This window comes from Manacus candei, unplaced genomic scaffold, assembly GCF_025592945.1.
Source record: "Manacus candei isolate 608988 ecotype Guabito, Panama unplaced genomic scaffold, ASM2559294v1 h1tg000029l, whole genome shotgun sequence".
In the NCBI taxonomy this organism is placed as follows: domain Eukaryota; kingdom Metazoa; phylum Chordata; class Aves; order Passeriformes; family Pipridae; genus Manacus; species Manacus candei.
The window spans coordinates 2865278-2893204 of NW_026138077.1; the positions used below are offsets into that span (position 1 = coordinate 2865278).

General features: G+C 45.9%; 1 protein-coding gene and 1 long non-coding RNA gene across 10 annotated transcripts in view; both read left to right on the forward strand.

The window, feature by feature from the left end:
- On the forward strand, positions 1-21568 carry LOC127472621 (uncharacterized). The gene is made up of 4 exons (XR_007905087.1): positions 1-4663; positions 6439-6568; positions 19262-19368; positions 21324-21568. It is a non-coding gene; the product is annotated as an uncharacterized LOC127472621 (long non-coding RNA).
- LOC127472607 (arf-GAP with GTPase, ANK repeat and PH domain-containing protein 1) overlaps positions 1-27927 on the forward strand; it is a 314949-nt gene that overhangs the window by 275589 nt on the left and 11433 nt on the right. The gene's annotated exons all lie outside the window — the stretch shown is intronic.

A 27927-nucleotide genomic window follows, 5' to 3' on the forward strand; every position in this document is an offset into this window, starting at 1 on the left:
TCGGCCCGTCTCGCCCTGGCGCGCGGCGGGCGGGGGGGTGGGGGATGATGATGCTGTTTTTTAAACTCTCCCTCGCCATGTGCCTTGTACAAATCCTGAGTTATATCTTTGCTGAGTGCCCAGGAAGAGCAGGTGTCCGAGTGGGGGTGTCAGAAGTCGAGTGACCCAGTTGCTTTTTCCCTCTTGTGGAGGTTTCCTCAGCAGCTCAGCAATGTTTTTGTTCATCAGTGGGAGATGGAAACCTCCCGCCTGGCTCTTCCTCAGCCTAAATTACCCTGCCCTGTGTCTCTTTGTCTCGCTCGGCCACAAAGTTCCTGGCTCTTGGACTGTCACTTTATGATTAATAATCTGCCTTCAGAAGTTCAAGCTCACTCAGGAATTTGTACCTGGCTGTCAGGTCTCTGGGTTCTCCTCACAGATGTTCAAAGTCCTGCTCACTATGGACTTGATTACTACTTTTTATGTGATGTATGTGAAACCATGAGCTGGTGGAGGGGTTGTTTCCTGTGAGAACAGCATTTTACCTACGTCCTGTAGCTCCACACAGTGAAAAATCTGTCCGTGATCTATTGTCCTACCAAAACCTAAAGGTTTTTGTGCTTAATTTATTTGCTCAGTGTCAAAGAAAGATGTTTTGGAAATGCTTTGGTGGTTTCAGTAGATTTGAGGTGGCTGGCTCTAACATACTGGCTCAGGGGAAGCAGTGGCAGGGGGTTCAGGCAGGACAAAGACCTGCTGGGCCAGCCTGCACAGCTGGGCCAGGCTCTGCAGTTGGCTTCAGAAGGCTGTGACGGGGGTCTGAGCAGGAGCTCTGGGGGGCTCCATCCCAGGATGGAGGTTCAGCTCTCGGTGTTGCCTCCTGCACACGGGAGAACTCGGCGGGAATTCTGTGTTGGCTTTGTCCACATGTATCCCAGGATCCTGCTTTTCCCAGGTGAAATGGCAGGTGAGCCTGGGCCCCCTCCCATGGTGCAGGAGTGGGTTTGTACTGTTGTGTGTGATCAAGTCAACTCTTTCTTGTTGCCTTCTTTCGTTAGCCCTGAAAAATGAATTTGTGGTGCCACCTTTGGTTCATCTTCGAGAATGAAGCCACTACATTAATCAGGCTACTTAGATGAATCACTGCATATAGAAGTGCTCAGGGAGACCTAAGGAGAGGGTTTGTTCAGACATAAAGGGGATTCCTGCTGTAGGTGTGTGTTTTATTAGACAGGTAACATAATGATTTCATCAGGTACAGTGTAATCTAGAGTTCTCATATTCTTGCATCTGACAAATACATGTTGCTCCTTACTGTTGAGAGGAGCTGGAGAGATGCCTCAGTTCTAAATACTTGCAAGGAAAAGGCTTACACTCAATTGATATTTTATTTTAAAAAAGAAGGATTGCATTATTTTAGTAGTCATGTAATAAACATCATGAAAAATCTAAAATCCGTGTGACTGTGATAAAAAGAGCACCATCCATTTGAATTAAGTAATTCATTTGGGATTGAGTTTTACTTATAGAAAATCAACTTTATTCTCTTTGTATTTTATGCTCAGGGCTTGTTTTAATTCTCCTGCTTTGTTTCTGTACATCTTCGTGGTTATATTCAGCTGCTTCTGATTGTCTCCGACACCATTGCACTTTCTTTCCTGCACTGTAACATTTTGGGACAAAAAGATTCATTTTATAAATAGGAATTTCCAGCTCTGTGTTCAAGTGCACAGTTGTGTGATGGAAGAGGTGCTAGAAAAAGTAGAATTAAGATGATGTGAAAATTTTCCCACAAAGCAATTGTAATCTTGCTTTGCTGCTTCCATCCTTCTGCTGTTTGCAGCAGGGACTGAAATGAGATTTTTCACATAAATACCATAAAGCTCTGCTTCTTCCAAGTGTGTGCCTCCTTTTGTGCTTTACTTTGGTCTCTGCCAGCATCACAATCCTTCTGTCTGAGCTGTGGCAAGAAAGTAAGTTCAAGTTGTTCGGGTAGAAGTTGTGTGTGCTGTTTTCTCAGTGCTGTTTGGAGTTTGGCATGAGGAATCCCATTGGAAGCAGCTAAAATGGACCTGAAAGGAGGGTTAAACAACCCCTCTTTTTTTGTTGTTGGGGATTGAAGGGGAGAGAGGCAACTGAAGCTGAGGGACTGGGGGAAGAGGCAAGAAAGTAAGTGAGAAGAAATAATTTGGGGAGCTGAGATTTGGAGTTCCAGTGGAGAAGGGACAGAGGGAGACCAAGGATGTTTGGAGATCAGGGAGGACAGAAGCGTTTAGCAAAGCCCCTTCTGAAGGGGCAGAAAGCTGAGAGCTGGTGCTGGGGGGCTCCAAGAGAACTGGGGAGGGACTTTGGACAAGTCCTGGAGTGACAGGACCCAGGGAATGGCTTCCCACTGCCAGAGGGCAGGGTTAGATGGGATATTGGGAAGGAATTCTTGGCTGGGAGGGTAGGGAGGCCCTGGCACAGGTTGCCCAGAGAAGCTGTGGCTGCCCCTGGATCCCTGGAAGTGTCCAAGGCCAGGTTGGACGGGGCTTGGAGCAACCTGGGCTGGTGGAAGGTGTCCCTGCCCATGGCAGGGGGTGGAATGAGGTCCCTTCCAACCCAAACCATTCTGGAATTCCGTAAGCAGATTTCCAGGTTGTTCAGTGCCTCTGGATCAAAAGCAACACCTTGGATGGCCTCGAACATTGACTTGGGAGGTTTTGGGAGCACAGGTGTGGTGGGATCCTCAAGGAAGCCGTGTGGGATAAAGCAGTAGGACGAGGCAGAGGTTGGGCTGAGGGTGTTGGTGTGATCCCAGGGAAGAAGGGGGAATAAGCAGCAGAAAAAGTTGGTGAGGCAGCAGAAAACCTAAGCACGTGTGGATCCTGAGTATGAAAGGGAATGGGGACCAGCTGGCCCTGAGCAGGGGTGTCCGTGGGTCCATGACTAGGTCAGCTTTGGAAAGCTGGTAATTGGTTCCAGCAATTACCAGAGCCCTGAGAGCCGCCGCTCAAACTTCGGGAGCCCTGTGACAAATTGGAGCTGACTGCTGGTGCAGGAGTATCGACTTCCCATTTCCAAACAGGGGCATCATTAGTCAAGAAAAGCATCTTTTAATTACTCACAGGAAGAAAAAAAGAGAAAGGGGGGAAAGAAAGGAAACAGATCTCTCAGTATGGATCGTGCAACAACCACCAGGTTTTTTTGTGAGTGTATTCAATATTAAATTTACTGTCTTGGCGGGGGGAGCGGGCAGAGTTTGCCTGCAGTCCCTCCCTCGGTAACGCGGGTTTAATTTGGAGTGAGAAGTCAAATTAGAGTAAATCAATGTTGCGACAATTAACCAGGGCTAGGGATGAGATCAGGACTCTCCTCTAATTGCTGTTGATACTGTTTGAGCACACTCTGCCAGCGGTGCTTTGCAGTGGGGCAGCACACGAGTGTCCCGGTGGGGCAGCGCTGCTCCGGGAACGTTGGAGAGGTGGGGAAGCCGACCTGGGGACTCTGTGCCGTGTGTGACCTGGGCCTTTTGCATAGGTGTGTCAGTCTCCTACAGGTATTTGCCTTCCTCCTGGACACACCTCGCAGGTTTTGCTTTCTCCCCATTACTGTTCCTATCCACGTGGATTCTGTTTGCAGACTTGGTTGCCACCATCGACTTCATGAGATGTTGTTGGCCTTTTCCAAAGGGGACAAGCTGCCACCATCCCCCTGCCCACTCCAGGAGACGATTATCTGCTCCCTCTCCCTCTTCCTCTGAGCTCCCAAGGTCTCCATCTCTGTCTCACTGGGATGATGTGTCACCTCCACCAGCTGGAAGCTGCTGGGCAAGCGGAGGGAAGGCAGGGTCATGTCCAGGCACCCTGCTTCTTGTTTTCCTACTCAAGTGATGCCAGATATCTGGGTTAGCTACCCTAAAGGGCTAACCTTAAGTGCAAACCTTAAAAGGCTCCACCATTTTGGTATCTTTTTAAGAATATTCATAAATAGGACAAACACCCAATTCCATTAAAACTATTTTTTAAGTGATGGGTGGCAGAAGCCCAGGCGTGGTTTTAAGCTCTGCTCTTTAGCTGGAGCTTCTGCAGCAGTCGTGCTCGGGTTTGTTTGCACAGCAGTCGCCCTGTTTGTTCTGGGTACCAGAGGTGGTAGGAAAATCCAGTGCTGGCTGAGTAGTGTGGAGCTGGGAGCCAGCAGTGCCGGGAATTGCCTTTCACCTTCCGCTGTGAGATCCAGTTTGATCCCTCGCTCACTAATGAACTGAATTTAATGGTGTCGAGAAAACATTATGCAGCTCGACTGTATTTAGCTGAGTTTTACAGTCCTGCACTAAAGCCTGGCTTGCTGTTCCGAGGCTGAGCTGCTTTCTGGGGTATAACTGATGAAAAATATTAGACCATGTCTTCTGTGAAAAAAATTGACCCATACCATCTTTTTTCACAAAAATAATTAATCCTTTTTTATAGACAGTGCAAATAAAGGGCAAGCCCTGGGAAACAGGGTACTTGAGATCCCAGAATCGTATCCTGGGTCTGGTAGGGATGCCTCATCTCTGGCTCCTTTTGGAGCTGCTGTTATGGTCCTGTTGGTCTTGGATTCCTGGCATAAGGCGGCAGCGTCACAAACGGGGCGTGGGGGAGCATCGGGACCTCTCTGTCCGCGTTGTCAGCTCCGGTTTCTTGGCGGTTCTTGGCCTGATGAGGTCAGTGTTTTGTGCCTTTTCAATGCTCCTCCACGCTTGACACCTTTCCCGTTTCAGGGGTGGGGGAAGGGGGTTTTTAAAAATAAATTAAAAAAAAAAAAAAAAAGGAAGATTTTATTGTGAAGGGCTGACCAGAACCCATCTGCAGTTGGGTGGCATCTGCTCCCCACATGTCACTTCCCTCATTAACAAGCAATTGAATTAATTAAATGCTACTCAGAACACGCATAACAAGCTACCGGCAGTGTCCAAATTAGCACTGATAATCAAGGATGATTTCCTTTATTATCCTGCTAAGTGGTGTGCAGGCTCTGATCTCCCTGTCTGCCCTCATCTATTTACATACCCCCAGCTTCTGCCTTTAGAAGCCGAGGTTATCTTACCTAGTTAATTTGCCACGATCACCAAGCATGGCGGATTGATATTCCTGCCTCTGCTGAAGTAAACCCCCTCCTTTCTCCCCCTTTTCCTTCCTCCCCAAGCCTGGTCCTTTGTATCTCAAGCTCACTGATAAATTAAAAGCCACCCCTGTGGTCTCTCAAGTGAGTAATAGAGGCAGAAATTTCATTTTGCAACTGGCTGATTTAATGATCCAAAGGGTAATTAATGGCCTGATTATCTTAATGTTAAATATGTCCGGCAGCAATTACTGTGACCTCCCGCTTGTCAAGGTCCAGGCTATGCTCTTCTTTCAATTAAGTTCTCTGGGGCTTAATGGTATGAATAAACTCCTCTGATTCTATCATTCCGGACTCTGAGATTTAAGCGAGCTGGGGGCTCGTTTGGAGTTTTAATCAGCCCGTCTTCTACTTGAGCGATCAGAGTTAACAATTATAACAAGGACAGTTTAACTTTCTTTCTTCCCCCCCTCCCCTTTCTACTTCTTTATTTTATTTTTTTTTTTTTTTTTTTTTTTTTTGAGCGCTCGGAGGGGATTTTGTTGGCGGCAGCGGCAGCTTTGCTGGGCCAGTCTCTCCCTATATAAATTATCATGTGAATGCCGCTGTTTTTCCATTTGACAGGCTTAATTAATTGGCAGGAGCGCCCAAAAATGACAGTGCCACTAATTGCAACTCCAAGTGCATTTCTGTCATTGCAGCACGCTTGTCACGGGCAGGGCCCGCTCCGCGCCACGCCGGGGCTGTGGGGACGGTTCCCATCCCGGGTCTCACGTCTGGGCCGGGGACGTGATGGGATGTGATGGCCCAAGATGTGCCTGTGGGTTCTCCAGGCACGCAGTTTGTGTGCAAGAGTGACATTTACTGCCAGTAGAGTTTAGACAGCTGGGCTTCTGCCGACCCAGCAGCTGCTCGGGGACCTAAGGTTTGACTTAAAGGTTTCACTTAAGGTATTTCAGCAAGTCCCGTGAACAAGGGAGGTGTCGGGAAGGAATTAAGAAGAAGAATTAAAATAAAAATACACCAACAAAGCCCAAGAGTTGTAACTCACTCCTGGTCTTTCTGGTGGCTGAACTCCACCGAGCAGCACTGCTCCCAGTGAGCTGGAGTTCTATTAGCTCTCTTTTGGACAGCAGATATTTCATAAAGGTAATGAGGAAAATGTATAAATTATTAGTTACGGTGGTATTGCATTTTCAAACACGGGCATAAATAAAAAGACTGATTCATTGCTGCCAGTAAACTCAAAGCTCCCCCCTGTACAGCTGTAAAAGTGAACCAGTTCTCACATGCTGGGTCGTGGGCTTCCAGATTGGAGTCACTGCATTGCTTTGCAATCAAATTAAAAAGATAAGAATAAAATTTGTCACTTACCAGTAGCTTCCAGGAAATGCATCTAATAGGAATGACTAAGTGAGGCAAATGGAATGTCAGCTGGGGTGGCTGCTGGTCAGACTTCACCCTTTGGAGGCCTGGGAAGCTCAGACGCAGCGCTCCAGAGGTGCAGGTTAGTGCACTGTGTTTTACTGTCCTTGTAGCTGCCTGGCAGACCTTGTCGTGCAGGAGCTGATCCGGGAAAGCAGTGGTGCCTGTACAGGCATGGGAGATGCCTGGATGATTAAAAATCAAAACAAAACAACCACAACAACACAAAACCCTCGACCCGGGTTGTCCAAGTTAATGAGCGCTTTAGATAAAATGCTCCTCGGTTCAACTGCCCGTTCCTTGTGTGCAAGTCTGCCTTTGATAAAAGCTCAAACACTTCTTAAACAGAAGCCTGGCTTGCAATAATTATTATAATCCTTATTTTCCTCATTGGTGGTGAAAGAGAAACTTGCAAAGGAAGTGTTTCTGTCTCCTTCAGCTGTGTGTTAGAACATTTGTGAAAAAGCAGAGGTGTAAAAACCACAATATTGTTGTTCTTTTCAATCTAAATAGTATCAGAACCACTTTATGAAATCCCTGGAAGTGTCCAAGGACAGGTTGGATGGGACTTGGAGCAACCCAGGCTAGTGGAAGGTGTCCCTGCCTGTGACAGGGGGTGTAGAACAAGATGAGCTTTAGGGTCCTTCCAACCCAAACCATTCCATGATTCTCTCATGAGCAGTGGGCCAGAGGCAATGGCCAAACTTTGGATACTGAAGCCGAATAGAAGGGAAGGGCCTTCAAGGAGCTTTACTTTCAAACAAAAGGAAGAGAAAGGCATCAGTCCCTATTTTAGCAGTTTTTTGCCATTTTCATACAATTGCAGAGACATTTGGGTTTCTTCCCTGACATGTCATTCCCAGGAGTTGTGGAAATCACTGACCCCTTGTTTTCAAAGGTAGTTTTCGGTGTCGGTGGAAAAAAAACAAGAAACCCCCTCTGGGCACACCCAGAAGACTCAAGGAAAGATGCCCTTGGGTGTGTTAGCCTTCCAAATCAGAGCTGTTGGGGGACATCCTACCTCTGGAGGTCTCTGCAGCAGGGCAGGTGATAGAGACTGAAATGCTTTACCTTGGAGGTGCAGTCAGCTCCAGGTACCTTTATTCAGCTGAGATTCTTCACAACTCCTGGCTGGTCTTGGCTGCCACACTGAAAAGCACCAGGTTAAGCTGAAATGCCCTAAATAAGAAGTTGATGAGCTTGTTACACTTTGGAAAATCTAGGATTTGTGTTCAGGACTCAGGCAAGGAGGATTTCTTTGTGTTGTATGAGCAGTGATGAGATAGGGAAAAGAGTATTCCTAAGTCAATAATCATCTGTACAAAAAGTGATTTTTTTTTGTTGTTGTTTACTAGAATAAGAACCAGTCCAGTGGGTGAGTGCCTGTTGTGAAGGGCTCAAGATCCATGTAGGATCTTGGCTCCAAACTTAATTTCTGTTTTAAATACGGCCTGATTATTTCTCTTTTTGTCTTAGTTCTCTCCCAGACACCTGGCAGAGCTAGGGAGAATCTCATATTTGAAGATGAACGTCTTTTCACTGGACTTCACATCTGCTTGGCCAAAAGCTACTTGAAAAGGTCAACTCAGAACATACTAATAGAGAGAGAACCATCACAGTGTTTATTAGAAACTACTTGGGCCACTGTTTAACTGTGGCACTGCAACAGGAGCATGGAAGAGCAAAAAGATTCATTTCCAGTGGGAAAAAACCTGGATATTTTATTTGTGAATTGGTGGGAGATGTGGCTCACATCAAGCTAATGACCAAAGGCCAGTACAGCTGAAAAGGAATCAGATGTCAGCCACTGTGGGTTGGTCTTGCCCCAGAAAAGTCCTTGATTTTTTATAAGCATTTAGAAAGAAAACAGAAATGAGATCAGAGACTAAAACAGGACATTTTGGAGAGGAGTACATCTCTGTTAACTAGGCTTTCTTGAACCCATTTTTTATCATTTACATGCTCAAACATGTGCATGCACACATCTGCTACTCCACAGCACCTGAGGAATAGGTATGGAGAGTTTCATCTTAAATATGGCAAGCTAAAAGCAACTGAAAAATGAAGTTTGCTGTCTAAAGGATTGGGTAGCCTTGCCAAGGTCCTGTTTGCCCTCACTCTCTTTCACAGTAACTATTTTATCAGTTATTTCCAAAAGGAAAAGCACTGAACACTTGTGTTGCTATTGAAATTCAGCTGTTTGTGAGGCTGAAACTTGTAATCATAAAAAGACCAAAATAAAACCATTGAGGAAAAAAATGCCAAAAGCATCAGCTATTAGGGGATCCCCTGGGTCAGATCCAAAGGCTCACTGTGAGAACTTTGGGAACTACTGTGAGTTGAGCACTTGCTGCTGCTGAGAAACTCAGCAGAGCTGCTGGCAGGGGAAACATCCAGGAGGAGAGGAAATATTCTGTTTTGTTAGATAGAAATCTTAGGTAAAATATTTTCTTTTCCTTTGGAGCTTTTCTGTGTAGTTGGTGTTTGACCTGTTCTTTGCATTCCTCCAGCCCTGAGGTCACATCTTCCTCTCTGTACATCAGCTCTCCCCAAACATAAAGCAGTTTGACTAATCATAATTCAGATTGCTCTCTGTGTGTGGCATAAGTTGCTGTAAAGACAGTTTATTCCTGGTTGTGCTGCTGAGCCTTTGTTATATAAATTCTTTCTACCGTTTCTACACACGTTTTCTGGTGTTAAGAGATATATAAACTGCTTGTGGTTAAACATGAGGACAGGCTGTCACTGGATAGGCTGAGGGGGAGGGAGGTGGTCCTCAGGTTACCTTTTCCCAGGTGGGGTGTTCCAGTAAGGTTGCATTCATGGGCAGCAGTCTTTTGGTGGTTGTCACTAGTGGCAGTGGTCAGCCTGTGCTGGTTTTGCCCCTCTCAGCCCTCGGGGGCTGTTTGAATGGCTCGTGGGTTTGTTTCAGCTCCTGGGGAGGGAAGAGCATGGCTAAAGCCACGGTGGGATGCTGAGCAGTACTTTAGGAACAGGCAGTGCTCCTGGTGGCTTTGCTGGCCAGTGACACGAGGCACAGAAGCAGCAGCATCCCTTCCCTTTGGTCGTGGCTACAGAACCCGCAGGGCTCCCTGACAGTAACTGTGACCAACTTTCTTTTGTGCTTTTTTCCCTTTTTTCCCCCCTTTGTTTAAGACTGAGCTTTGTTTCTGGCTCTGCAGGAAGCTGGTAGCCTATGGCAAGTGACTGGGGAGAGGAGACTTCAGTAAGATAACTAAATGAAAAGGGCAGCAGTGAAAAGATGGTGCTGGCTTTTGACTGGATTGAAACTTGAGATACACGAGCCCGAATGCAGGTTCCCCACAGCTCTCACATATCCTCAGTTCCTCAGAGATAATGCTCTTACTGCTGCATTTTTCCGTGTCAGGGTGCTGGGGGGTGGGGGCACTGAAAGAGTGACCAGGAGAAATCAGACATTCACATAATTAAATAGCAGGTTAAAATGTGTGGAGGTGAGCACAGGTGAGGGATGGGAGGCAGAAGTCAGAGGGAGATGAAATGTCTCCCCGTGCCTATTAACGAGGTCGTGCAGACAGGGCCGAGTCCTGTCGCTGAAGCATTTTTTGTACGAGTCTGTGAGAGGTTGGGGAGCTGGAAGAACCATCCCTTGGTAATTGGGGAGCCTCAAAAGGTGCAGATGGGACAGGCTTCAAAAAGCCTTCATGCTGAACAGATGATTTTGTCATGGCCTAGAAATCTTCCAGCTAACTTTGCTTTTCCCCCCGAAGATTTACATTTTCCTTCTTTCATCCGGGTCAGAATTTCTTAAGGGATGTTTTTACTGTATTTTCACTTCTCAACAGCACCAGCCAGGCTTGGGAAACCGAGGTGCACACACAATAAAATCACAGCCCCATCAATGCTTTTTAGATTCCTCTGCAGGTGGAAAGAACAGGATTGTGTCACTGTGTGCTAAAACTGAAGGATGTCTTATGAAAATGATATCCAGAAGTTACCTTTTTTCCTTTCTCATCTCAAGAAGCCAAAATTTGCAGCCCTAATCCTTCGCTAATGACATATGTGTGTGCTCCTGTCTGAGCCCCTCCAGACCAGATCTGCTTTGGCCACTTGTGCAGCTCCCACAGCTCAGACCAGTCATAAATAGATACCTGAGATTGCTTGGATTCACCTGTTCCATTCAGGCAAAGAGGAGGAAAAGAGAAAAGCAGCTACAGAAATTAACTGGTGTTACTCGTTGGGACTCCCAGTCTAGGCGAAAAGTTAAAATATTATTATTTTAAATCATATTATTATTTAATGTAGTATTTAAAATAAATATGATTATTTAAAATATTATTGCAGTTGCAATTCTGAGTGGTAGAACTGCAGTTTTGGTTTCTTTGTGAAGCCCCTGGCCTGTGTCTCATCAGCCCCAGGATGGGTCCAACAGAGTGAAGTTGGAACAGGGGTGTGCTGGTGCCTCCACAAAATATATTTGGAGGCTGGATAAACTCAGCAGCCAAATGCAAAGTACCTATTTTGTATGTTAAAAATCAGTCACCAACATTTTGGGTCTTTTTTAAGGACACAGTGTGTTTTACAGGGGGTCTTGGGGTGTGTGGAGGAGCAGACAAGGCCTAGGGTTGTGCAGGATGTGTGATGGGAATGGCCCAAGTGAAATGAAAGGGTCCAGAAAGTCACTCTTCTGATAAAGTTTTGGGACTCCTGAAATTAATGTGTGTCCAAATCTGTTATTTTAGCTGGTGTTTGTTGTCACATTTGCATTTCTGGGGTGTCAGACAGCTCATTGGATATCAGTGTATGCATTAAGATGGGGAATAAGAGAGAGAGGAGAACAAGAGGTGTCATGGGGGATGTCACAGTAAGACAAGGAAAATACCCTCCACCCTCAGATGTGATATTTTGTAAGAGGAAAGTACATGTGACATCCTGGGGGAGAGAGCTTTGGGTTGTATTTTTAACAGCCAAGAGGTGACAGACCATTTCACTGCCATAGTGGGACATACAGGAAACACATATTTACAAGCACAGAGTTTATCAAGCACATTTATCAAGAATCTATCAGGCATATGTATAATATCCTTGATAAATTCAAGATAATGTGTAAAATACACAAAATATGAAATATTTTATACGTGTATATAGTGCCCTTTCACTGTTAGTTCAACATTCAGGGAAAACTTTTCAGTGCTTTAAAAAAATAAGTATTTTCTGGAATGTGCAGGTTTTATTGAGGAGTACATTGGATAACAGTTTGAGAAGCATGTAAATAAATCTTGGCTTATCTGGGTGTGTGAAGGGGGTGTGTTTTGGGCCTCAGTTAAAAACCTGAGCTTTCTTTAAGCCAGAACTACAGCAGCACTGAAAGTGAATTACTCACAGTAATTCAGCGTGATACAGGGATGGAGGTGTGGGCATGTTATGGCTGTAACTTGGCAAAATAGAAAGGGAATTGGAGAGAAGAATGGTAAGAAATATTTCAAGTCTTCAGTGAGGATCTTCAGAAGGAGATGCTTTAGGAGCTTAATGCAATTATAATGACCGGGGGGGGATAGAGGGGTTTTCAGGCATTTGGAGATGATGTCCTTGGAAAAATGGATTCCTGTAGTTCAAGCAAGTGTTCCCAGGAGCAGGGGATGGACTGGAGAGGAGCTGTTTGGACTGGTTGCTTTAAGCTGTGCAGTTCTCTCCCAGGGAAAGCAGTGAATCCCACCACTAGGAAACATGGGATGTGGGGAAAGGCAAGGGATTGAATGATCTCTATGGCCCTTGCTTTCTGGATTCACTGAATCTCTGATCAGGAACCTCACAGCATCCAGCAGCTCCAGCAGATTGTAAAGTATTTCTTCCTGTTGAGTCCTCCAGCACTCCAGAAGACTGCAGAGATCAGCTGAAATCAGGATCTAATTCCAGTGCTCTTCCCTCCCCTGTCCCCTGCTCCCCTCTTGCATCCGCTGGATGTTCATTTCTGTAAGTTTTCCCTTCAGAACAAACCTATCATTTTTCACCACAGGATATTTACAGCTTCAATCAGTGCCAAATTCAATTGGCTTCTGATCTCATCACTGGAAGTTATAGATGCAGATATTATTTGCACTGTGGTTAATTATGGAGCAATCAAACTTTGGCTTTTCCACTGTAATTTCCTCTGCCAGCTAATTTAATTAATCACCCCCAGCTCAGCTCTTCCAGCTGCGACCGGCAGGGTCATTAATTAGACATGTGGTGGTAGCTCATAGACCAGTTCCTGTTAAGGGGCTGCTGCCCACTTGATCTCTAAGGGAGCAATAGCTTTTTTCCAAGCATCCAGGCACGATTCGAGGTAGCTGCCAGGTTACTGTGTTCCTCAGATGTGGTTCCCAAAAGCAAACAGGGGGATTGCTGGAACTGCCAGTGCTCAGCTCACGGGTTCAGCAAGGCAGGGCTGGGGTCAGATGCCCACCAAGATGCAATTTAGGGTCTGACCCAGCAATTCTCAGTGGTCCATTCCTTATGGTCTGATCGAGGAGCTAAAAAATAAATGCTCAGGAACGTGGTGGAGCTCCTTCTGGCTGTTGGTGGGAGCTGCCTGCTGTTTGTCACGTGGAAAATGTTTTAATTGCCAGATCACAGCGATAAGAGGAACATTATTTTTTTTTTCACTACAAAAGCTGTGCAAAATAACCAGCCAGGTCTGTCACACTGCTTGGATCTCAGAATAACCAGTAATTTCTTTTTCTTCTACGTGGAAGAACCTTTTACAGTAGACAAAGTGGGTTGATTGCTTACAGCTTAAGAATCTCATCCTAAGCACTATCAGCAGAGGACAAGTGGTTTGGGACACTTGCCCTAACAGCCCTGGAAAGTCCAAGCATTTTGCAGGGAAGGCAAGAGATCCTTAGTCCTTGCTCTAGCATGGTCTCTTTCAATAGCCTGGAATAACAAACCCTGCCACTGGATTCCACTGTGCATCTGAAATATAGATTCATAGAGTTGTTAAGGTTGGAAAAACCCTCCAGGATCACCGAGTTAACCCAGCACTGCCAGGTCCACCACTGAACCATGTCCCTGAACACCCCACCTAAGCATCAAAGCCTCCTCCAAATCCACCATGTTCTCACACTGCAAGTTGTAAGGATCCTTCATTTTATTACCAGGATCTTCTTTATCCTCCTTGGAGTGCCAGCAAAGCCACTGGTGTTCCCATCACACCACATGGTGGATCTTGGAGGACATAAGCTAGAAAAGCTGAAGATCATCAGGATCCTTGTAGCTTTTGGGCAGCTTTTTCAGCCACACAGCTGGTTTTACTGCCCTTTGATTTCAAACCTGTTGCAAAGCTGTCATTTCTAATCAGTGCCTCCTCTGCCAGCCATTAATTGCTGATGGACTGCTTGGAGTCTCCCCCACTTCTTTCCAGAATAGACAAACTCTGCTCAAGACAACTGTTTTAATCATCTTGGCTCACAAAGCCTCCTTTCAGCCTCTTCTGTCCAAAACATCCATCAACCCTGCCCAGCAATAGTAAACTGAAAATAAAAAAATCAGTTCTCTTCACAGCTTAACTGTAACTGGCTTTTTTAATAGCAAAACAGTGCTGTGGGCTCAGAGCAGCTCCCTTTTCTGAAGGAGAAGGTGCTTCTGATGCAACCCTCCCTTCAAGTGCATCATTTTTCTTCCTCGTATCTCTCAGAAGGTTCCCTTAGTCTGAACTGTTTGGGGAAGATGCTTTCAATACAAAGTCCCTCCGCAGTCAGGGAGGGCTTTGGGGATTTTCACAAGAGACGCAGCTCAGCAACTGTTTCAGAGTGGAGGGGTCACATCTGCTCCTGCCATCACAGGGAGATTGTTGACGTGTTATTGCCACCGAAGCCCTGAATCAGAGGGATTTGTAATTGGTAAGAAGACAGGTTGTCACTTCAGAGGAGCTCTTCACCTTGCCTGGCAGCAAAAGGTAGACCTCGTACTAGACATCAGTGCTGCCTTCAGCAGGCAGCAGCCACATCCTCGTGCTGGGGCTGCTCCTGTGGGAAACCTGCTCAGCTTGAAGTCTCTTAGCTGGGAATGCTGCTGCTGGAAGGGAATGGGGCCCACGGAGTGGGTATATATAGAAAGGGCATATATACTCTATAGAGAGAGAGAGAGAATCGTAGAATCATTAAGATTGGGAAAGACCTCCAAGGTCAAGTCCAACCTTATGTGGAACATATATATTCTGGCTTTATGGGATTCATGTATGTGTATATATACATATATTAAAAAAATAGCTTTATCTTAAAAAGGTACTTCTAAATAATTTGCCACCCAAAACTAGAACAACTGCCAGCATTAACTAGATGGCAGATGATCTGCCATGAAGACCTGAATCTGGAACCATCCCCATTCCTCACTGAAGAAAGGCAGCATCTAAAATTCCTAAAATAGCCAGCAGTGTTCTATAGGCAAGCTGGAAAATTAGGTTTTGCCCTGTAAAAATTGGAATTGCACTTGATCCTGATCAGCAGATTTCAATCACCCAGCACTGCTTCACCTACTTGTGTCACTTGGTTTTGTTTTATTTGAGCAATAAATACCTTAAATCTTCTCAGAGCTATTTCATGTCTTCTGTGGAGACTCATGATAGTCCTGCCAGGCATTCATCAAGGTTCCCAATGAACCACCACATGAACTATTCCTCTGCTCCTTATCAATCAAAACAATTTACTTAGAACTTTACTTTTTCCTCCTGAAGTAATCAAAATCTGATATTCCACAGATTGCAGGAAATTGTCACTGCTGTATTCTGTGCTAATCCATCACGTGAAACAGGCATAATTTGGGCATCAGAAGAGCATTAAACGTTTAAATAAGCAAGAGAGTCCATTAACCGCTCCAGATGACAGGGCAGACAAATGTTTGGATCACAGGTACGCTGGGAATCGCGGCACAGACCTTACAGAGCAATGGGGCATCCCCAGTGCTCCAGGGGATGCAGGCTCCAGGCTTTCTTGTTCTTCGGGATATCCCTCAAATACTCAAAAGAAATGCTTAGGCCAGCAGGAGGAAATGAAAGTTTTAAGCTTAAACTTCATTTAAGGTCTTTGTGGAAGATAGTCCAGGAGATGGTTAAAGTATCCATCACTTTCCTGTAGCCCTGTTTTCCTCTGTTCAAGCTGCCAAGAGCTTTCAGGAGTAGTTTGTCTGTTAATGCTGAGAGAGCAGGAAAAGGCCATTTTTGTGCCGTGGAGTTGAGCAAAACACACTCCTTTGCCATCTTCAGTTTTTGAATTAACTGCTGTGATAGTAAATGTGGTGGGCAGGCCCTGTGTGATGAGACTGCGTGGTGTGGATGTGTGTGAGATGTTTCACGAGGCTCTGAGCAACCTGGTCTAGTGGAAGGTGCACCTGCCCGTGGCAGGGAGTTGGAATGAGATGGTCTTAAAGGTCCCTTCCTACCCAAATCATTCTGTTGTTCCTGAGAAGTGCTGGGGAACCGGAGTCCACCTTAAACTATGAAAAGTGGTGAGGAGACTTCTCACAGTCACATCCCAGCCAGAGGTGGCTGCTCTGTTTATGAAACACCAGTTCCAGTGGACTGGGGAGAAAATTCTCCACAGAGAGGCAGTGGATGTGGGATTTCTTGTGCCTTTATTCTACAGCAAGGAGCCAGTCCAAAAGTCTCCTTGTTGGGGGAATTGTGTTCTTCTGGCAGGTATTTTGATCCCCTTGTGACTGGACAAAGCATCAGCAAAGTAGATGTTGAGTCACTCTGGATCGCAGATGTGGTTTGTGTGCTCACAGCCCCCAGTTCTGTCCTCTCTTCTTTGAGTCAAGTTGTGTTTTAAACCAATTTCCCCTTCTAGTGGTAATTCTTTGTGCACCATTTCCCTTTGTGCACCATTTCCCTTTGCTTGGCATCGTAAAGCAACCTCTGGTTTTCAAGGGAACAAACACTCCTGTGATCAAGGGAGTTGGGGGTGTCCTGCACCAATCCAGGGGCACGTCTGCCCTGCCAAATAACAAAAGACCCATTGTAATTAGAGTGTGAGCCTTCCTTTTAAAGGGTGACTGGCGAGGGGAAATTACCAAGACTGGAGACAGTAATTAGCAGCCACTGCAAACAGCAGATCAAGCTGTCCATACCAATATCCCAGAGGAAGGTGCCCCAGGAGCAGGGAGAGGGACTGGATTCGAGCCCTCTGAGCTGCGGAAGGTGCTGATTGTGGTTGTGGGCTTTTCTGCTGTTAGAAGCTCTCCTGCTGTAAACACAGCCCAGCCAGCCTCGTCTCAGAAGGATCCTTAAAACCTTCCTTTTCTCCCCTTCCACCCCTTCAGAAACACAGCGGCTGACAGTCCAAATGTTTGAAATAATTGGATTCTGCATTCTAATTCATCTGTAAAGTATTCGTTGATTAAATTAGCCTAATAGATATTATTTCTTACATGACTGCATAATTTCATCCTGATTGGATCACTATGGCACTAACGAGTCCCCCCATTTACCATTGACTCGAGAATCACAGAAGGCTGCAGATAACTATCATCTTGTTTCCATTTTTTTTCCTTTCCCAGGCTAAAAGTTAAACTGATTTATACTAAAAAGGCACACAGCCAATGCTCAGGTACATCTGTATTTTAGTCTTCGAGACCAGTGTTAGAATGGAAAAAATATTGGTTTATATAATCTCGGGCCCTCTTTTGTTTACTCAGTAGTTTGTTCAGAAGCAGAAAGATTAACTGACCATTTAAATTCCTTTGGGGGGGGGAATGGAGATATTTTTAAATAAAATACATTTTATTATCTCATCAAAACAGATAGGCACATTGCAAATGAACCTCGTAAGGACTCGCACACGTTCGGAGAAATGAAAATACTCAGGATAATGTTTCAGCGGAAGTGCTTTTAGCCTCTATTAGTAAGATTCTTTCTTTGAGCTGCAATTCGAGTGTAACCAAGAGAAAGCAAGAAGAAAACAAAATTGTGGTTGGTTTCACGCTGAATGAGAGCAGATATTTTTTTCCTAAGGAAGAAGGAGCTCCCTTGGAGTCCCGCTCCCCTGGCGTAGGGGTGACGAGCTCACGCTGCTCCAGCTCTCCGTGTGCAGTGGGGCTTTGTTGGGAAGGGGTTAACAGCACGATTGGCTTCTTCCCCTGCCCCAGTGGCTGGAAACAGCTGGTGGGTTTTGTGTTGCACCGCTGAACTGAGCAGTCCAAAGAAGTTTTTGGCAAACACTCGGCCTGCCCAGGACAAGAAGAGGTGGGTCAAGCCAGGAAACCGTTTTCATGAGCAAACGGGGGAAACAATGCCCCGCTCAGCAGGGACAGAAGGGAGACCCGCTCCCGCTGAATAGCTCCCCAAAAAAACCTGGCTCAAAAGGAGGAAGGCCCATTCGCTTCTGGGAATCCAATAAATTGTTTCAGGAAGTGAAAGTCTGTCCAGGCTAATGGAGCCGTGATTGACAGGTGGTTCTCATTACGGAGCCCATCAGGGGACAAAGTGAATTCCAATGTTATTTAAGAGGTTAAGTAGAAATAAGATGCAGGTGACAGCCCAGGGCTTGAGGCATCGCACTGCTCTTCCTATGTTGTGGGTTTTTTGTGAAGAGCCTCCACAAAATTTAAAATGAGCGAGGGCAGAGGCAGTTTGGGAAGCAAAATTTGGTCCTGCTGTGACTTTAAAGGAGCTTACCTGGCTGGGGAGCAGGGAGGTGAAGGTTGCTTTGGGAATTCCTGCATTAGAGAGTTCCTGTTCTTTAAGTTCTTGTAATGTGGGTGTTATGTCTGTGCTCAGTGAGGTGAGCTTCCAGCATGGACTGCCATATCCCAAATGCCGTTGGACATCCCAGCACAGGAGCAGGAGAACAAAGCACTGTGAAAGTTTACAGCTGTTTGTTCTTCGTGGCACAAGCTCAGAAGATTCCAGAGCCCCCACAAGCACATCCCATAGTGCTCTGAGCCAAAACAACCTCAGCCATTGGACGTTTGTCTTCTCCCGTGCTTGTGCTGTGGCAGCTGACAAGCAAATCACAAAGTGTTGACCTTAATTAGAATGAATTTGAAGTGATTTGGAAGTGAAATATGTGGAGGCCACCTGGAGTTGGGTCAGGTTGCGTTGGTCACGGCCCCAAGGCTGCCAGAGCTCAAGGAGCGTTTGGACAACGCTCTCAAGGACTTGGTGGGATTATTGGGGTGTCTGTGCAAGGCCAGGAGTTGGACTCAGTGATCCTTGGGGATCCCTTCCAACTGTGGATATTCCATGATTCTGTGACGAGTTTCTGGATGCGCTTCTCCAAGGTCTGAACCTGGCTTGAGAAGGAAAGGAAAATGCATTCCTAGTCACTCAGGTTCCCGGGTGTTCCTGAGGCATCTTTGTGCTACCATAGGTTATAAAGCTGAAACTAAAGGCTGTTTCTGGCCTTGTTCAGCAAGGACGGAAGGCCAAGAAGAACATCCAAAATACAATATTGCTTGCATAGACTATGAGCACCAAGGTGCAGTTTTAGCTGTGGCCAGAGATTTGAAAGTAGATCTGTACATATGCTGAAGATGCTAAACCCAGACAGACTGTTTATTTCTGCATTTTTCCTTTTTCTGAATGCCCAGACAAGCAGCATCGGGTGTCTTAGCACTTGTGGATGTGGTGGGGTGGAAAGCTGAGGGATCTACTCTGATTTCTGGTATTGACAGGATCTTCCATGGTGCGTGGTCAGGTACAAGGATGTAATTTCACCGAGGGGTTGTGAGTGACGGTGAAACTCCCAGGTATGACGTGTGTAATAAATCTGGCTGGATGCAGAATTAATGTGATATTCACAATGATTATTTACCATTGGAGGCTCAGACGTGGCTGTGTACGAGAAGCAAATAGCTCTGCACAAGGAAGGGCGCCCAGAGGAGAGAAGGAAAATACCTGCTTGCATTGTTTCACAAGTGCATTCCCAGGTAATACTAATGAAAATTGCACTTTAAATGCAGGATTGATTTGTGATGAGATCAGCCCTAAAGAGTACATTTGTGGAATGCTAACCTGATTGGTGGCGCTGCCTCTTGAAGGGCTGAAGGGGTCTAATTGGCATATAACGCACTATAAATTTATTAGCAGCCTCTGCTTCCCCATTGGTGGACCTTCCCCTGCTAACCACCAGGAAATTACCAATTTTCAGGAGTTAGTCACTCAAGTCGTGCCACGTCTGGCTTTTGAAAAGAAGTCTCTGTCATAAATCCTGGCTCAGGGAACGGGTCACTCGTGGAGTGGGCGCCGGAGCACCCCGTGTTTGCTGCTCCACTTGTGCCTCCCTGGCTCGTCCCTGTGTCCCACCTCCTTGCCACAAACCCAAGTTACACAAAGACCATTAGGAGGGAACTAATCAGTTTGGCAGCCCTTGGGCTGCAGCTGCCACAGACCAGAAATCACAGTTTTTTTCAGTTCACGTTCAGGGCTCTGATGGTTCTTATGGATACATTCAGCCCCGGGGCATCTCGGGCAGGAGAGGACATACCCACTGTTCATTCTTTTTCAGGAGCACAATAGGAATATTCAGGAGCCGATGTAATTATTTCAGTGACTTTGCTTTTGAGTCACAAATTAGAAAATAATATTCACATGTTTCTTCTAATTGGTAACAGATTAGGGATATTTTATCTTTTTAAAATAATTTCCAAATGTGGCCCAAAGAGGGATTTGCAGGGAAGTAGCTGGGAGAGAGAAAGCACTTACACTCCAACAGCACTTGGGCAAGAGGCTTTAATTTTTTAATTCTGGCTTTAATTGAGCTTTGAGATCCCTGCACACCTCTCTCTGAGTTGCTGTCGAAGTGGAACTTGCTGTCACTTTTGGCAGGTGGCTCCAGTGCGGATTTTCTTTGCTGTCAGGTTTTATGCAGGTTTCCCACTGTTAAGCACCAACCTTATGGCTTGTAAATCATAAAGGCCTAAAGGTTTGCAAATGATTAATAGGCAGAGGTGTGCAATTAGAAATGCCTCAGCAGGACCTGAGCACTCCAATATCTGCGGAAAGCCAAGTCCATCTCTAGTCCCACCTTTCGAGGCACATTTTGGCAACCCCATCATTGCACGTCCCGTTATTGAAAATACACAAACAAAAAAAAAGTCTTGGTATCTCATTTTTTAGGTACAGGGGAACCTCATGGATTTCTGTGCCTGTTCACTGCTGAGTATTTCTAAAGTCTTTCTTAGTTACTCAAGTCAATTTTTCATTCACTTCACTTTTTCAGAAACATGAGTGACTCTACCAACAACCTTTTTTAAACTAATTATCGTTTGTGGTTGGAGAAAGGCATCAAACACCTGCAGCCCAGTAGAACTGAGGTGGAGGGGAGTCCCATCACTTGCTGAACAGAGGGAATACCTCAGATCCAACTTGCCATGAAAGGCATCACTTTTACTAAATAAAAATAGCCATTAATAAGTGCAACTCATAGAAGAGTCTGATGACATGAACAATTTCTGTAGAGCCCTTGTCATCAGTGAAATGTAAGAGACAACCAGAGCAGCTGAAGGAGTAATCAACAGAGGTGGTGTAGTGGAACAGGCGTGTCAGCCAAGAAGGGAGGATGTGTCGGAGAGGAAGAGGAGGGTATGGGATGTATATCCCAGGCAATGAGCAATAGCACAAGGGAAAATGGCCCCAGGTGGTGCCAGGGGAGGTTAAGGTTGGATATTACGAAAAATTTCTTTCCTGAAAGGGTGGTCAGGCATTGGAAGGGGCTGCCCAGGGAGGTGTTGGTGTCACCATCCCTGGAGGTGTTTGGGAAAGGACTGGAAGTGGCGCTCACTGCCATAGTCTAGTGGGCATGGTAGTATTTGGTTGAAGGTTGGACTTGATGATCTTGGAGGTCTTTTCCAGCCTTAGCAATTCTGTGATTCTTGAATTGCAGGTGAGGAGACACTGGAAGGTGAGCAGAGCAGAAGGGAGGGTTCCAAGTCATCTGGGAAGAGCTGGACAGTGGAGAGGTCCCTGTAGCATCAATGTATGTCCCAGAAATGCTGCCCATGGTCCCCAGCCCTCAGCCCTCCCACTGCAAACACTGCTGCCTCCCACTGCTGACTTGTGCAGAGCAGGCAGTTGTTTTTATTTGCTTGCTGCTCCAAATGCGTTTTTCTTCACAGTCTATGCTCTAATACAATGTTTATTACTTGTATTTTCTCTTTTATGTCTTACATAAATTCAGTGTAATGTTAGAGAGTGGTTTTTCCCCAAATACTCCAAAGAGTGTCATCTTATTGCTTCTGCTGGAATTAAGGTAATATTAAAGCCCCCTGAAAGGGCTTTTGTTTTTCCTTGTAAACCAAACTGTAGGAGTTATTGGTAGCAAAGGATCAAAATTATCAAGTAAATTTTGGGAGGTCTTTGTGCAGCATTGTGATCAGCCCCTCCTCTTCCAGTTTTTGATCCTTGGGTGAAGATTGGCTTCTGCTGGAGCCCACAACACATTTTTTTCCATTTTCAGTTGAACTTGATGATCTTAGAGGTCGTTTCCAACCTTAATGATTCTATGACTGAAGCCACCTCTGTGTGCTAAGCAAGCCCTCATCTGAGCTCTCTTTAGCCTGCTCTGCAGGTTTGTCACCCTTTGGGCAGCCCTTGGAGGGGTTTCCCCCCCTCAGTGTTTAGAAGGCACTGGTGCACTCCTAGTTCTGCCCCTTCTCCACTTTCCAGCAGGATTTGCAGAGGAGAAACTCCATTTCTCCTCTCTGCTCTGTTTGTGCTGGGATCTGTTCCAAGGCAGATCACATCAGCTGTGTCACAGTGTCCTTAATGTGCCGTGATGGTGCAGGGCACGGGAGGAGCCGTGGGGCTGAGGGACATCCCTGTTTCCTGCCACCTCCCTCCACCCCTCACCTGGCACAGATTGTTGAGATTTATGCACTGAAATGTTTGGATACTGTACAAGAGGATTTTCATATTTTTTCCTTTAAAAAAAAAAAAAAAGGAAAAAAGTATGTAATGATTTCTTGAGCTCTGTTTAAAGTGCTACTGCATTAAGCATAGCCTTCCTATAGGAGAAAATTAGTGTTAACAAATTGCAAATTAATGGAATCTTCTAACCTGAGTGACTGTATATCAAATTGCAAATTGAAATTTCCAGTCTGTGTTTAGGTACTGGCACAATGCAATTTGATTTATACACTTAAGACATCAGGTTAAGTCTGGTTACACATGAATAATGAAATACATTAGGTGCATATTTCCAATTACTATTCCCTGCACATATATATTTATTACTAAAACAAGCAAGAAGCAAATATGCTCCTTGGTTTCAACTGTTGTAGAGCAGCTTTTGGCTTTTTTTAGGTAACACTGGTGGTGTGCCCGAGTGTGACCACCCAAGAAATGGAAGCAGCCCACTCGTGTCTAGACCCACACAGTGATAACTCACTTATTAGCCTTTTTGTTGGGTTTTTTTTTGGTGGGTTACATTTTACATGGCTGGCATGTCGTACCTGCATGCCAGAGGAATCAGATCATGAACTCAGCAGTTTTCCTCTTGGTCGGCAGAGGGTGGGTGTGAGGGAGCTGTTGTTCATGGCAGTTGTATTGCAGGTTCTCATGAGGTCTCCCTTGCACACCTCAGCAGAAATCCAGCTTCCTCCACTCTTCACATTGCTTTTTTAATTATTTTCTCCAAGCTGCACATTTAAAATTGTAGAATCTGAGAATGGTTTGGGTTGGGAGGGACCTTAAAGCTCATCCAGTCCCACTCCCTGCCATGGGCAGGGACACCTTCCACTGTCCCAGGTTGCTCCAAACCCCATCCAACCTGGCCTTGGACACTTCCAGGAGTGGGGCAGCCACAGCTTCTCTGAGCAACCTGTGCCAGGGCCTCAGCACCCTCACAGCCAAGAATTCCTTCCCAATATCTCCTCTGGCAATGGGAAGCCATTCCCCCTTTTCCTGTCCCTCCAGGCCCTTGCAAAAAGTCTTTCTCCATCTTTGTGGTCAGCTCCCTTCAGGCACTGGAAGGCCACAGTTAGGTCACCACTGGGCCTTCTCTTTTCCAGGCTGAACAATCCCAGTTCTCCCAGCCTTTCCTCATAGGAGAGGTGCTCCAGCCCTCTGATCATCTTCGTGACCTCCTCTGGGCAATGGGGAGCTCTAAAACCTTAGGGTTCACCATTGTTTGGGGTTTTCCCTCTGAAATACTGCTGGCAATGCTGTTTAAAAAATTTGGGGCATATAGGGTTAGTGGGAAAGTACAGTTTGTGGCATTCTTCAAACTTTTTATTACATCTCTGGGGACTGTTTTCATTTCACATATTCACACTGAACAAAAAGCTTGGATTTGTATTGAGAAAAGACTTAACCAGCTTACAGGGCTTGCAGTTGTCACCTTTAGGATCTTTATTCTCAGCTTAATAAGCCTTTTCTTAGTACCCACAGTATCCCCCACCATTATGTGTCACATAGTTTTTGCTTAACTTCATACGGAATAAACCTCGGGTGTGATATATTTTATCGAGGGTACCTTAAAAATTATTAGATGGAGTGTCACGCAATGAAAACATAAGTTGACTGCAATTTTCTGTGATATATCAGAGCCCACAGTTGCAGGATATTTATCTAGAAAGCCTGGAGTCAGTAAACCTTGATGTCTTGGCCAGGCTGGCCATTAATGTTGGGCAGTAATAAATCCTGCGGGTGTATTAACACTTGAAGGAGAGGTGCTGGTTACTCTGTGGCATCACTGGAGGGGTAACATAGAGGTGCAGAAGAAGCAGCTGCTTTGGAGTTGTTTTGGAGGGGATGCTGTCAGGAGAGAGGGAGAAAGGTGGAGAAGCTCCACTGAATCTGAACTACGACGATACTGGTGAGTGTCAGGCAAGGTGTGATTAATTTGAGAAGCACATTCAGCTCTACACGTGTGAGTGATCTCTGTCCCTCATGCACAGTAGGGTTTTATTTCCCTTAAACACACAGCTACGAAAGGAAAACTGGAAAATGGAATAGTAGAGCTAATGGTGGAGAAGGTCCGGGGCTGTGGGCTCCAGAAAACAGGTCCCTGACAGTGCAAGGTGCTGCTGGTGGGAAACCACCTTTATTTCACAGAATCCCAGAATGGTTTGGGTTGGAAGGGACCTTAAAGCCCATCCAGTCTCACCCCCTGCCATGGGCAGGGACACCTCCCACTAGACCAGGTTGCTCCAAGCCCCGTCCAACCTGACCTTGGATACTTGTAGGGATTTGTGCCTTTTGGTGCTGGTGTTTTGGTTTGGTTTGGTTGAATAGGACTGACAGTAGGAGAAGTAACCTGAATTTGCCATGTTTATGCAGCATTGAATTGGCTTTCTCTGTCTCTTGGACAAAAGTCTGCAGGTTGAAGAGTAGGTTGAACACAGTCCACAGCCAGACAAATTCCCCATCAGACAGTAATGAAATCATTTCCAAGCTGGGTTACTACACTGCTCACTGGAGGCAGCCCTGGAGCAGAGTCCAAGGCAAGACATGGGTTGGCTGATCTGTGGCTTTCCTGTGGGGCTGGTCTTCGTCCGTCAGGGATGTTTAACTTGTAAGAAGTAATAAGCTTAATAGGTTGACTTTATTTAATTATTAATGATCCCTTTCTGTCCATACAGCTCATAAAACACCCTGTAGGTTGGCAAAACACTCATAATATTGATCAGGAGCCAGAGCGATATTTATTCCCTCTTTACCCCAGCATACATAAATCGTGGGCCTTTCCCCGGGCGGGATTTACAGTGGTCTGTCTCTGAAGAGCTTTTCCGTAATTAAGGAATACATACCCTTTCGGTCTTTGTTTGCTGTCTGGAGCCCTCTTGTTTGCCAGGGACCTGCATATCCCTGGTGGGCTTGTGCACTCTCCCCCTTAGCAACGCGGCCGGGCAGAGAAGGCATGCGGGCTCGAACCACTCAGCTGCTAAGCACTGGCTGTGCAATACACCGGGGTCTTCTCCTGCAGAGAGAGGAAGCCCCTGTGTTTTCTCAGCATATTGTTCCCAGCTCCTCTTCCATGCCTCTCCTCCCAGTTCCTGCTTTGCTCGGGGCAGGAAGACACTTTGGAAATTCCTTGCTGCTAGCCCTTTCTTCTCGCCCTCGCTTCTTCTCCCCCCTTCGCTGTTGCAATTAAAAACATCAGGAACCCTTCCCAACATTTCAATCCCGTCCCTCCCTCGCTGATGTTTTTCTTTTACCCATCCCAACATTGCATTCCTGTCAGGATCATCACAAAGGGGGCTGTTTAAATGGGAAGCCCCAGCACAACCAGCTGCCCAGCACTGGCCATTAGGTGACGGCTTCTTGCAAGCTGGACCATGAAGCTAATGACACATTCTGGGGCTCTTCCAGGAGTTTGGGAGGTACAGGGGGTTAGATTTACTTCATTTTCTTGGAAGAGACACATTAACCTTGTCAGCTGGCCAACAGGAGAGAATATTTGGCAGTGCTGTTGCTGAGCTGGCCAGGTTACTACGGCGTTGAACGGTTGTACTTCAGTGAGCAACCAGAAATGGCAACACACGGGCACAGCACCTGCACAGCCACACTGGAGAGAACATTTAGAGGCCTCCTCTGTTACAGAATTAGTTTCTTTAGGAAGTGAGAAGAAAAGGTAAGAAATTTCAAGAACTTTTTGCTGTTGTCAGAGGTGTGGAGGATAAAACTTCACTTCAAAATGCCTGCACAGTATTTCAGGTGGTGGGAAATCAGTGCTCTTCCATGATAAATACCTGCTGTCCATTGTCTTTTTGATTCAACCTTCAAAAATCGATCCAGCTTTTTAACAAACAGTGGGTAATTCTGGGTACTGAACGAGGGACACAACATTTTTGTCATCCTTGGAACTGCTCTGGCAAGAACAAGGCTGCTCTTGTGCTGGAGCTGTGGAATTTTGATGGCAAGTTCTCAGGGTCCCCATCCACATGATGTCCACCCACACAATCAATTCTGGGTCGCTGTAAGAACATGACTTTTTTTTCCACCCTGCAAATCCTTTTGGTGCTTGCCTTTCATACCTCCCCACCAAATATGTGTGAGGGACCATGGAAGTGAAGGCAGAGATGAACAGGAGCGAGGAGGAGTAAGGATGGAGGGTGGGTACCAGCAGCATGAGGCTCCTGGTTGGATTTGTTGGGTGTAAAACTCAGTGTGCTCTGTGGGGCTGAGGTTTGTAGGACATGGCTCCTCAGGGAGCAACTCCAGTGCAAACCACAAGTGGGGAATGCGGTGCAGCTCCTGGAGCGAAGCTGTGCTGGAAGCAAATCTGCTTTTTCTATCCTCTGATGCTCCCTAGTTAGCCCTCCCCCCTCCCAGGGCTCGGTATTTATGTTTCCAGATAATAATGATGTGGTGTGGCTGGCAGAGTAATTTAAATAATTGGACATTATCTTGAGAAGCAAGCACCTAATTAGATCAAAATAAACTGAGAACTGAAATTTTCATCTGTTTCTAATAACCCTTTACCTATGTACAGTATTGCTGACACAACAGAGATTTCATTATTCACACCACTGTGTGTACTTGGAGCTCACTGGTGATGGAGACTCCTGGAAGAGCAGAGAGCTTGGAGGGCTTTGGCCAAGGCTCAGTGACTCATTCCTGGTTCCCCAGAGTATTTTGCCCCTTGTATTTGCCCCTTGTGTAACCAGTGAGGTTTGGAGTTTGTAGCAGCAAGCTGGGTTAGAACACAGAACTTTAGAGATAAAAGGCTCAAAGGAAGTCTTGGAACTCTGTTCTTAATTTCTCTAAGTTTATCTAGGAGTTATAATCTATTCATTTTATTACAAATGAGGAAGAGGCAGTTCAGATGTTCTCCAGCATTTGGTAAATCATTGGGACCATCTGAGTGCATGGAGGTGTTGCCTCTCCAGCATACCAGCTCTTAATTTGGTCCTGAGAAAAGGACTCCGCTGTTGAAAGTCCACTCTAAGAGTCTTGTTTTGGCTTTGACAACTACAGCTGAAAATCTCTGGTACTGAGGGAGTGGTTTGGAGTTGCCAGGATTACAGCTAAGGGAAGAAAACGAGGGAAATGTTTACTAGCCTTTATTTTTAGGGATTGGTTTGGTGTCTTTCTCCTGATGAGTTGCTCTTCCTCACACTTCCTTGTACTCTTATTCAGTTGATTTATTTAAAGGTATGTCAGTGCTGGCTGAAATGAAACACTGTGCCTCCTCTTCCTGCTTATTGCTGACCGCTCCAATAATTCATTTTTTAGCTCATTAACTAAGAGGGGATGTGAGCAGTGGTCCTCCAGGGAGCTGCAATGAGGTTAAGTGATCTACTGCTGACAACTCTGCTCTTGGACTGGCCTTCCTTGGGGGAAATGAAACCTCGACCAAGACAAGCTGTGGATCCCAGAAGGGAAATTGGGGCATCAGAGCAACAATTACAGTATTTATGTCTTGTTGTCAGGATTTGGGAGATGAATGCCAGCGGCAGAGCTGCAGCTGTCTCCCGGGAAAGTCCCCAGGACTTCCCATCCAAATTAAATGGTGTGTGCCAGAGATGGAGGGAGGATGTTTGTGG